Source organism: Zophobas morio, unplaced genomic scaffold, assembly GCF_036711695.1.
Source record: "Zophobas morio isolate AGI-343-1 ecotype UQ-CSIRO unplaced genomic scaffold, CSIRO_AGI_Zmor_V1 ptg000144l, whole genome shotgun sequence".
Lineage (NCBI taxonomy): Eukaryota > Metazoa > Arthropoda > Insecta > Coleoptera > Tenebrionidae > Zophobas > Zophobas morio.
The window spans coordinates 88,578-100,540 of record NW_026972248.1 but is presented as its reverse complement, the minus strand read 5'-3'; the positions used below and the strand labels follow the sequence as shown (position 1 = coordinate 100,540).

The window sequence follows — 11,963 nt, the reverse complement described above, 5'->3', positions numbered from 1 at the left end:
CGAAAGACTGACACCACGGTGAGACATTCCTGGTTAACTCAACTTATGGATATAGATGTAGTCAAACCAAGGCAGGTAGCTTTGAATCTATACATTAATGCAGTGTAATTCGCATATATGAGTCTAAATAGGCCATGGTGGGATGACCTGATTAATAAATAAAAGTAAAAGCAGTGACAAAATTGAACTTTTGACTTTTACTGGGTTTCATTTCTACGAACAACCAGTGTTCGACTCAAGCTGAACAATTAATTAAGCTTTGTAAGGCGAGAGAAAAGCTCGCTTGTCGAAAGTACACTGCACCCTAAGTTGAGCATAAGCACGCCCAACTGAATTAACTAAGACCTGTATTTTTAAGTAAGCATTGTAAACATGTTTCTTAAGCTCAAGATCAGTTGATTCTTTAAGTATTTTCCTTACAAACCTAATACAATAAAGTTGTTGAATTAGCGTTACCTAAGTCAAATTTCCCAAGCCACTGAGCAAGCTTGTAAGCCAATAGACCAATAATTTAGCATTTAAGTACTAAGATTACTTCAGCTTCTTTATATGGGCTGACAGTAGGTTAAAGCCCGCTGCTGTTTCCTTTTTTTGTAGGTCTGATATTTTTTTCTTTGTGGTAAAAAGGTTTGAGTCTCAGTTTTTATGATCGGGAAGAGCGAAGAGCCGTTTAAATTTTTATTTAAGAGCTTAGACAAAAAAATTACAAGCCTACCGCTCAAAAAATGCTCTCTATAATAATAACTAATTTTTTTTGAGTCTATAGGATATGAAGATATGCAGAATTTAATAAATAATTAACTTTTAACTTAACTTTTTGAAGTTAAAGACGAGAGAAGAGCAACAAACTCTGAACCAACTCACGTCCGCAAAAAAAAAGTTGATGAGTCATTACGGTTAAAATAGCTTACTTGAAAAGTTTATTTATGTATTAGGTTTAATTCTATAACTAAATGAACAAGTATGTTTCCGTTTGCATACCTGAAAACTTAACTTAGGTATAATTGTTATTCTTTTATGGACGGAAGCATAATGGAAGAGTGTTGCAGGTTTCCTTTGCACCCTTGATGTCTTGTGACCTATCGATGGTCGCCAATCAAGGAATGATGATTAAAATCAGCTGTTTGCAATTTTCCGAGTCCTTGCGTAGCGTTGCCATGACCACTTATTTACACCGACACTGAAAATTAGCCAAGAAAAAGTTTTAATATGATACGAAATCTTGCCTACAGGGCAAAAACATACGTGTTTTTCTTCACTACGCCAGCAGTGGTAATCTGTAGCTAAGGCAACCGACGCGTGGAGTAAACCTTTCAAACAAAAAGACGCATATAAGTGTACGCCCAACGAGAATTTTACCCAAGACCCACCAGCCTCGTTAACCAGAATCACTTAGGAAAACGTACTCAGGTTGATAACGTCACCTTCCCACGAGCAATACATAAGGCTTTCGGCCCTGTTGCTCAACCACGGGCCCTCAATAGGGACTACGGTCCCTACAGAAATGATGAGGCTCTCCTATGGTCAGCACTGTTTTAGCGGCAAACAACATTTTGTGTGATGAGGAATACCCAAGGATGAGGTGTTTTCTTTAAAGGCATCTCGCAGTTTTTCAATAAAGGGAATTACAAGAGGAAGATGGCAAATTCCACTCGGATGACCAACCACTCCGTCATAGAACGTTTGTACCTTATAAAGAGAAGAGTAAAAAAAGGCGCCTGAATATCAACATTTAGTGGAAAGAGAGAAGTACGGTAGAATAATATTTTTAAAGATAATAATGTAAAGGTTGCTACTTTCATAAAATAAATAAGAGAGATAAACGATGACCTAGCTCTCTTAGTCTTCCGACCAATGGCCTGATCAAGAAACACAGAGTGTCCGGGTTCAATTTCCTGGCTTAGAGATTCAACAGGTCGTAGAGGCCAAAATTAATCGTGTGACCTTTAAAAAATTTTTAAAATAGAAATTTCACTGAATATAATGTTAATAAAAGGGCTCTTGAACTTTCGAAGTAGTTAGATAATAGTTTAAAGCCCATTTAATTGACCCTAAAGTTTATATTAGTTGGTTGTATGAAATGAGATCGTTCATGGCTAGCAAGTAACACATAGTCGACACCCACCTGCGATGGCGCTTACTTTTAGGTCATCAGAAGGCTATAGATTAAAAAAGAAGGTAACAAGTGAAGAACAAAGAAGGTATAAAAAATAACTATCATTATTAGGTTAAGTTATTACCATGTCAAAAAGAACAAAAATATTATAATAGTCAGTACAGTACCTCTCCAAAGGGAGCAGTAACTTTCTTTTCCTTAAGTCTGTTAAAAAACTTCGATCTAAACCAGTCCCTTCAATAATGGGGGGCTATTAAATGTATTAATGCAGTGATTAAAAAAAAAAGTCCAGTAGAACACAACTTGATCGCGATGGCCATCTTGATGGTGGGAACAGAGGCCAACATCTGTGCGAAAATTCCCAGGCCTTAATATAATATATCTAGTTGTCATACATGGTTTGTGCTAGTAGCATGTGACCCCATCTTCGTTTATCGGATTTTTTAGCGCGGTACTTTTATAGTGTTTATTACTATCTACCGTACTCTGCCATACAACTAGGCAGTATACACCTTGCTCACATATTATTAACAATGTAATCAATATAATGTGTGTAGGTGAGTGGTTTAATAGAAAATGATTCATTAGAGGTTAATAAAGGAAAAATGATACATACGAACAGACTCTGTCACTTGTAGCGGAATGGTTTTTTATTATTTTCATTCCCGATTTTTACTTCCGTTTCCCTACCGTTAACATTTAGATGAATAAGTACTGAAGTTATTCACTCTATTGCTTCTTTTAAGTAAACAGGACAGAGAGAAAGAAAAACAGCAAAAACTAACGATTCATTAACTCAACGACTACGGCACTGCGGGTATGCGCTAATAATTTTATTAATATTTTCCAGCTAATTTTAAATATTTATTAACAGGTAAATTAAAAGTTAGTTTCTTCGTCTTTTTATTAACAATTTAAATAATACTATTAATGAATTATCTTGCATCAAAAATACAGCCAAAAAAAAAGCGAGGGGTTTTGAGAAGGGGGGAGAGAGAGAGAAAGGGAGGAAGGGGGGGGTATACCATGTTAGATAACCTAAACCTTTTTTTCCCTTCCTGCTTGGTTATTAAGTAGAGATTGATTACAAGTCTATAGTATGCCTTAACAAGAAGTTTAATAAGCCATTCACTTCTGCCGTCTTGCAGGGGTTAGGGTTTTCTAGAGCAAATATTGAGGGTAGATTACTCCTATCGAAGCGAACAGACAGTGAACGCGAAATTGTGACCACTCGTAGAGAACGACTGCTTGGTGTTACTATAATACTCTCCTTAGTTTTTATTATTATTACACTTTTTATAGATATTTTTTTCCTACTTTTTGTTTTTATTATTGTACTAATAAAAAACTTTTATGAATTAAATAATAATTTTTCCAAATTATTATTAAAATACATTACATGCGTTTGGTATATCAGGGGTTTTTTTTTTCAGGTCTTCCTAGGGTTAGGGTTAGCTGTGGTAGGCGTTATGAAAGTTTGAATGTTTTACAAAAAATGTTATTAGCAGAAGTCTATAATTCAATTTATATACGAAAAGATTACATTCTATTTTTACAATTACACTCTGAAAGTAAAAGTAATTAAACATTATTTTTACTAAATAAAGCTGTTATTAAATATAACTATAAAGCAAACTTCTGTAATGTATCTTATTTTTATATACAGATATTATAGTTTATTTTATATCTTTTTTAAATTTTTTTAAAATGTAAGTTTGAATAAAGTAATTCGTATAATCTTAGTTATAAGATTTATAAAATCTGATTAGTGTAACTTCGGTGTATTTTTCTTCTTTAGGTTTTAAAGGATCTTTAGTTTCCTAGAACTTAAGGTGTATTACACTACGAAACAATTTTATATTGTAAGCTACCTACCACCTAGAATTTTTTTTACTTGAACCCCTTTAAGGTTTAGCGTAAGTCTTCTTTATATAACTGTTTATAGTAAATTTAAGGAAACTAAAAAGTTTTTATGTTTTACTATGTATTTTTGAACAGAAAAAAATTAGATGTTATAATAAGCCTTATTTTTCCTAGGGTCATAAATATACAAACAAAACTAAATTTTAACAAATATTAAAAATAAGAAAACGTTTCCATATTTTTTGGAATTTATTACACTTGCAAAAAATAGATTTTGTACGACAAACCATTTAGTTATAAAAGATCCTATGAAAACATAAATATAAGAGCCTCAAAATACATTCAATAACTGAAGGAAGTAAAAATAAAAGTCAAAAAGAAAAGAGTACTAAAATACTTGAAGAGCTAAAAAAAAATAAGTTAAAGGCAATTAATTCAATAATTTAGACTGCTACTAAAAGAAATACCAACCAAAATATGTAAAAGGATTCACCTGGACGCAAAATCTTCCTTAAAAGATTTTATAATATAGGGTCTTTTTTGCCTCAAGCTAGGGTAGGATTTGCCACTTTTTAATTAAAATAAAATTATTAATAGCTAAATTTATAGTACTTTTTTTTTTCTCGCTTAGCTTCCGTAGAGCTTCGTCTACGTGTTATTGCGATGTTTACGAAAACATTTTTGTTCAGCGTTGCAACGAGTAAAGCGTGGAAGTTGTTAGGGTTGAGGAGAGATTGCATGTCTAGTAAGTATTGCAACTTCCACTAAGTCATTAGTTTTTAAACTTGTGCAACTTTCTTACTACATTTTTTTTAAAAATGAGAAAAGTTTTATTGATTTCCTTCTGTTTTCTGCTGACATACACGTTAAGTTTATCTACCAGGGTTAGTAAACATTTTTAAATATTTACGCTATTAAAAGTGAAAGTATAGCTATTGTTACCATGTCTGAACGCCTTTGAAGGTAAGAGCAGCTGCAATCAAACCAAAATTTGTTAGTTATAAAACTTTTTCAAGAACACTTGAACGTGTTTGTGTTGGTTTTTTTTTTCTTCCCTACGAATACTTATCAATTCAAAGTCACTTAAAAAAGTTATACTTTTATCGTTTACTGAAATTAGAGAAAAAAAGTCTCTGAGGATGAAGTGCCAGATGGCGTTATCTTAAAGGATATGGTAAATATAAATACAGCTATGTATTGAATATTGACGCCAATATTTAGTTGAAGAACGGGAGGTGTTAGTACGGGTTAATATGACTTTAATATCTCTTAAAAAGAGATCAGAAACTCTCCTGAAATAGTGGGAGTAGATAATAAACTTATCAACATTTTACAGAGTTGTCTCCTTGCGTGGTAGCGACAAATTTTACGAAGCTAGGTTGCATGGAAATTTTTTATGTATGCAAGAAAATGGGCTCGCTCCTTGTTAGTAAATTAAAAATTTATTCCATCGTTTTGTTGAATAAAAAAAATTGTGACTGAAGTTAATAAACCTTTTCAAATTCTAACAGCTGAAAATTTGGTTATTGATGTTGGACAACAAAGAATTAAGAAATATATATATATATAAGTTGTTTTTGCTTGTTAATAACTTTGTTTAAAAAGAAGTTAATTGTTTTTTTTCTTCAAAGCTATGGTAATAAAAAATGTTTGAACTCTACAGACGAATTAGAGCTTATAAGCAAAATTAATCTTTATGTTAATCTTCAAGCTTTTAAGCGCCTAAAATTGGATTTTTAGACCGAAATTTTTAAAGCTAAAGATGAAGTAATTTTAATGAAAAGAATTTTCGTTCACAAGAAAATATACTTCATAAAGTCAATTTGTTTTTTTTCCAGAAATGCCTGTAACTTTAGTTTAAGATCTACCGTAAAGAAATATAAATTGCGCTTTCATAACTTAGTGGGTGATAAAATTAATTCCTATAGTAAAATTAAAAACTTACCTGGGCAGTTTAAAAGGGGATCACATCCACTTATGTAGGGTACTTTGCCTCTCATTAATTTATTATGGACATAATATTATTTCTGAAAAGAAGAAGGCTAAGAAGAAGGGAGGGTCTTAATATTGGCATTACACTACTCGATCTGCTTGAAACGCAACATGCAATGGAGGCATGTAGGAAACGGGGTCCTTAATGTAAAAGTCATCATCTTATTTTAGCAGGTCGGGTGCAATTAAATTTATAGTAAGATTTCTGATTGGTCTAAAACATTTAATTGCTACAATTTAATTTTTGTTTAAATAAAAGATTTCAGTACTATTCTGGGGCGGCCTGTAAAAGACCCTGTTATAATAATTGGATTTCCTATTCGTTAGGCTAAAGCAAACTCTTTGCAAAATTTTATCATTAATATCCTTATATATATATAATCTTTGCATATAAGGGCGGAGTAGCTACACAAGAAGCATTTAAAGTTGATTTTTAAATTGTGACCATTAATTTCTAAAAATATTATCCTTTATAAAGAATTCTGCTAACCTTTTACCTTTATTGAAAGTAATGACCATTATATATTCACTAAATTTAGAAGCGCGTTATACAACTATTCTAATAGAAAATTTATGAATCTCTGTAGACTTCTTCTAAGAGGCTCTCCAGACCATAAAAATTTATTTTGTACATACTATGAAGCGATTCCTGTTTTGTTACATAATATCTATTTAATAATATCTTATACCAAAGTAAACTGGATTCCTATGGGAAATTCCGCATGAAAAGGAACTCAACTTATAGCTTTATTTAAACTTTTAACAGTGCATATCCTCCTGGTACCACCTTATTGCGACTGTAACTCGCAGGAATAAAGTCTTAAGTTCGTTTTTTTAAGGATTTTTGGCTTTTCACTAAAAATCTTCATAAAAGATTTCTGAAAAGAGGCTTTCTAAAACTTTTAATGGTTCGTACCGGAAAGAAGTGTTAGAAAAACTTTATACCACCTCATCAGAAGATAAATGAAGTATGCAAGTATAAAGATAATAAAAAGATGTTGCTATCTTTAAGTTCATATATAACTTATATGGTATTAAAAAAAAAGAGTTTTTTTCGTTATATCATCTGTGCTGATGAACTAAAAAAAATCTCAGACTCAAAATTCATAATAGTGCACAAACAACCTCCCAAATAAAAAAGTCTTTTTTCTACAAACAATTAATTGGAGAATTAGTTGTTGCCCTGTTTTTATAATTTATCCAATTGGTGAAACAGTTGTTTACTTGCATTTTATGAGGTTTCATTTCCTTTAAGAAATCGGAAGTAGTTGTTTTTAATTGGAAACAGTAGGATTCACTGTTTGGGTCTTGTCCTCATTGCACTGTTTTTGACTTTTTTCGAGTATAACAGGGGCGCCTCTGAAGAAGAGTGCCCCCCTGAAAGGGAATTGCTTTTTAGCACCCTCTGGCCAAAGTTATACTCAAAGGTAGGGTTCATATGTTCAAATCTTTTTATTAAAACCTAAACCTAGTTAAAAAAAAAATTAATTTTTAAAATTTAACATTTTTCAACGACAGTCTTATAATAAAACATTAAATTTTACTTTTTATTACTTTCGCAAATTTATTTAATTTTTAAAATATATTTTTAACCTATAATCTCTTTTAAGAAGCACAGATAGATAAAGAATTACTTCTTAAAAATAAGTTTCTAATATTTTTGAAAATATTAACACTAAAGTTTTCTGAGAAACTGAATTTTTTGTGCAGCAGATCTTTTAGTAAAGCACTAAAGAAATGAGAATGCCTAAAATCTTATTTATGAAGGCAATTCTATCCTTTTTTAGGGCCTTCGCAGGTGTTGCCAAAAAAAGTTTGTGCCTTGCAACCCTTGAAAATGGCAATATTATATTACATTAACTTCATAAAAGTTAAAATTTTAGTAACATTATTAAAGATTTTTGCAATAGTTATAGGTAAACAGTTTACTTCTTTTCTTTATTATGTTACGAACAAATTTTCTTTTTAAAAAACATGTTGCTTTCCAATAAACTAATAAACATAACAGTTACATTAATTTTTGGCTTATTTACTAAAATTAAAGTAATGTATTTCTCGCATAGAAAAACTATAAGTTCTTGTATTTGAAACAAAAACGAAGCTTTTTTCTTTATTATCCTATTCAACAACTTCACTTTGCTTGTTTGCTTGTGACCGATTTTAGCATTTAAAAGAGGGTGAAAAAACTTAATTTATTATCTACTAACTTATTTACTTTTTAAATTAAAGAAAATTCTATTCAACCTATCTAAATGCAATCATAAGAATGAAAATTACTGGACGATTATACTAAGTATAAGTTTAAAGTTCTTTATTTACTAGCGATGTTAAAATGTTTGTTATGAAAAATCAATTACAACTTTGTTAATTAGAATTATAGTAAAAAAAAAATTTTTTTTTGAGTTTAAGTATTGTTTTAACTGTTTTATTAACTAACAAATCTAACTGTAAGTTGTATTAAAATCCGATTTAACGTAATTAGAGTATACTTATAAAAGGAAAACAACTATACTATTTGTTAAACGAGTATTATTTTAACCCGTTTTATCTACTAATAAATCTAATTGTTTGTTTTAAAAAATACCATCTAACCTTATTAAAATCTTATATACAAAGGAAATCAAGTACACTCTTGGAGTTTATTATGTATAAGTATTAATCTTCATTTACTACCGATAAATTGGCTCAACGTTATCAATATAGGTAATTATAAAATATAACAGTTATACTATTAAGCTTATTAAGTATTACTTTTACTGTTATTTTAACTATTAAATCTAATTGTTTATTTCATAAATCCAATTTAACCTTGTTCTAATATAATTATAATGGAAAATTATTTGTTCTAGTAGCATTTTACTGGTTCATCTACCTTTCAATCTAGTGGTTCGTTTTAAAAAAATTCTACTTAACATTATTATAACTTAATTATAAAAAAAATCAATTATATTGTTGGAGATTATAATGTGTTTCATGACCGTTTCATTCACTAGAAAAATTTAACTGTTCGTTAAAAATAATCAAACTCAATCTTTACAATTATATAAAAGTATAAAAATTATACTATTAAATTTATTAAGTAATAATTTTAACGGTTTAATCTACTAATTAATCTAATTTTGTTTAAAAAAATTTAACTCAACGTTTTGAAAACATAGTTACAAAAGAAAAAAATTAACTAGCTGAGTTTGCTAAGTACTAATTTAACTTTTGCATCCACTAACCACGTTAAAAAAGTCATCTTAATATAATCACATTTATTAATTTTTTAATACAATGAATAAATTAACTTGGAGTTTTTGAAGTACTAATTTAACTATTTAAATTTTGCATTCGCTAAAAATGTTAAAAAAAGTCATCTTAATATAACCAAATTAATTAAATTTGAGTTGATAAAGTATTAATTTAACTATTTCATCTATAGATAAATCTAACTTTTCGTTTTTATTAAAATTTTATTTTTTGATTATTATAAATATTTAGCTTCGAGTTACAAATATCTTAAAAAATTCTTTCTAAAGAATTATTTGGGAGATTATATATTCATTAATTAGCAAAATACTTTCTTCTAATAATTTCTGTAAGGTGTAATAAAGAAACCCGACATTTCTTCTACAGGATTAATCGTACAAAAACTGCTGAACTAAATTTACTAATCAACTATAAAATTTAAAAAAAAAAGAAAAAACTTTCAAGAAATAATTTTAAATAAAATTAACAATTAATGGCTAAAAACTTAGTTGTGCGGAGAGTCTATTTTTTTCCTCTTTGTTTCTATAGTACAATCTCCTTACATCATATTATAATTAAGCTTTATCTTGTAATCAATAAGTAAAAGGGAAGAAGGATTAACACAATTTATTTAAATTTTTTATAACGACTTTTAACGATTGCTGTGTAATCCTATATATTCGTGCGTAATTGTGATGTTACAGCACTTTCAACTCTAATGCATTTCTTGTTATGAATGACTAACTGCGATTACGGAAAAGTACAAAAAGCAAATAGCACACCAATCTATAATCTTAATTAGGGATTTGTTACCAAGACGCCTTTCGTTATTTCAAAAGCATTTTTTTGAGTCCAAATTGTAAATAAGATTTAAAAGAATTTTCTTGGGCAACCTAAGTGATTTAAGATTAAACTAGAGAATTACAAAAAAGGTACCACTTAATATATTAAATTTATCTGATCTAAATTACTATTATGGCAAAAGCTTTTTACTTAGTCGCATAAAAGAATTGAAATTAAAAGTAGTGCTCTACGGCACTTTATAAGATTAGAATGTTTTTATAATTTTAGTGGCAGGTTAAAAACTTTATATTCCTTTTATCCCTTATCTATTAGTTTTAGATGTTTTCCTAAATGTTTAGACATAAAAATTTTTCTGAACGTAGCGAAATAACAACATTAAATATTATTGTGGAATAGTTAAGTTTTAAACCGTTAAAAATTATTTAAAAATACATATCAATAACTAAATCAAATTTTTACAAGCATTTATGCGAAATGCATAGTTCTTCACATTTTTTAATAACTTAGATAGTTAAGTAGGTGTGGTAAAGTTATAATTGGATAATATTCTATGCTACAAAGTTGTAATTGCATATTTACCGTGTAAGAGGGGGCTAGTTGTTTATGTTAAATAAAAATAGAGTTTTTAGTTAATTTTGCCTTTCTTTGCATTAGGCAACTATCTACTCTTCGAATTTAATTTTCTTTTTTTTTTATTTTTCAGGTGCTTGTGCTTCTTTTCTTTTTGCTGTATTAATTTAGACTACCTCATATAACAGTGGTGGCTGATAAAATAAATTTATAGAAATAAAGTTTACTTAAGAATTTATAAATTAAAAAGTAACGATAGTAAAATAAGCAGTACTTAAAAAAAATATAATTTAAATAATATTAATTATTATTTAACTTTAAACTGTATATACAGATAGTGGCCGGTTTGTAATAGATACATGCGAAACAGTGATTAGAAATATATTAATCTTTAATAACTTTAATCTAAAAGAAAATGTATTCTTTAGTGCCAGATAAACTTAATAGTAATCTTTTTGTTATATACAAGTTTTATACTTTAATAAAAATTAATACATTAATACTTATAACAGATATATTATAAGCTATTTAAAGTTCAATGAAACTAAGTCGCCTTGTAAACTTATTGCTAATTTTTAAATAACTAGCTAAAAAGCGCTTTTCATTGAAAACTCGTATAATCACCTCTTAAGTGTTTTTTTATTATTGACAAATTCACTTAACCTATACAACGCAAGTAGGGAAAAGATATTTTTTGTTTTATATAAAAATAAAAAAATAAAAAAAAAAAAGCTGCTTACTGTCATTTTTTATGGTTACTAAGTAAACAAATAACTTTTTTAAAATAAGAAATTACGTGTCCAAAGGTTCACTCTATATGGTCAGAGGTTAATCCAACAATTTCGTTTATGCTAACTCTATAAACTTTTGTTTCTTATATTTGTTTATAAATTTACGTAAATCGACTTTTTAAAATTTTCTTTATTGATGTAATATCTGATTTTTCTTAGTAATTTTACTTATTAACGCTGACTAACTTTTTTCAAGATTAATCGTACTTTAGCATTTTTTTATAAAGAGGAATTAATCCACAGCTTGAGTCTGCAATTTACTAAATAGCTTGTATTACTGGAAAAACACAAATATTATTAGTGATTATTTTTTATCATTAAGAAAACAATAATTTAGTAAAAAATAGATCTGACGTGCGCGATTACTAAATGTCGCGTGTTATATAGAAATACTTTAGTATAATTATCGTTAAATTAAAAATTATGTTAAAGATCATAAAAAATCGACATGAAAATAGTATAATATATGCATATATATAAATGCAGATACACGGAAATAGAAATAGAAATCCATTTTTCACCAAGTCAATTTATATTCTAATGGTTTAAAAATATAACTAAATTAAAATAAAAATAATTTGGGCAAGTTAGAATAT

At 28.6% G+C, this 11,963-nt stretch overlaps 1 long non-coding RNA gene across 2 annotated transcripts; it reads right to left on the bottom strand.

Annotated features, from left to right (window-relative positions):
* Positions 1-931: 931 nt before the first annotated feature.
* On the bottom strand, positions 932-2,459 carry LOC135145364 (uncharacterized). 2 transcript variants are annotated; one of them, XR_010283425.1, is made up of 8 exons: positions 2,420-2,459; positions 2,284-2,366; positions 2,126-2,159; positions 1,831-2,051; positions 1,572-1,689; positions 1,371-1,518; positions 1,246-1,310; positions 932-1,180 (listed from the first exon to the last, which is right to left on the bottom strand). It is a non-coding gene; the product is annotated as an uncharacterized LOC135145364 (long non-coding RNA). The 2 variants fall into 2 exon arrangements; XR_010283424.1 differs by having other exon boundaries at positions 1,831-2,159.
* Between the last annotated feature and the right edge of the window lie 9,504 nt (positions 2,460-11,963).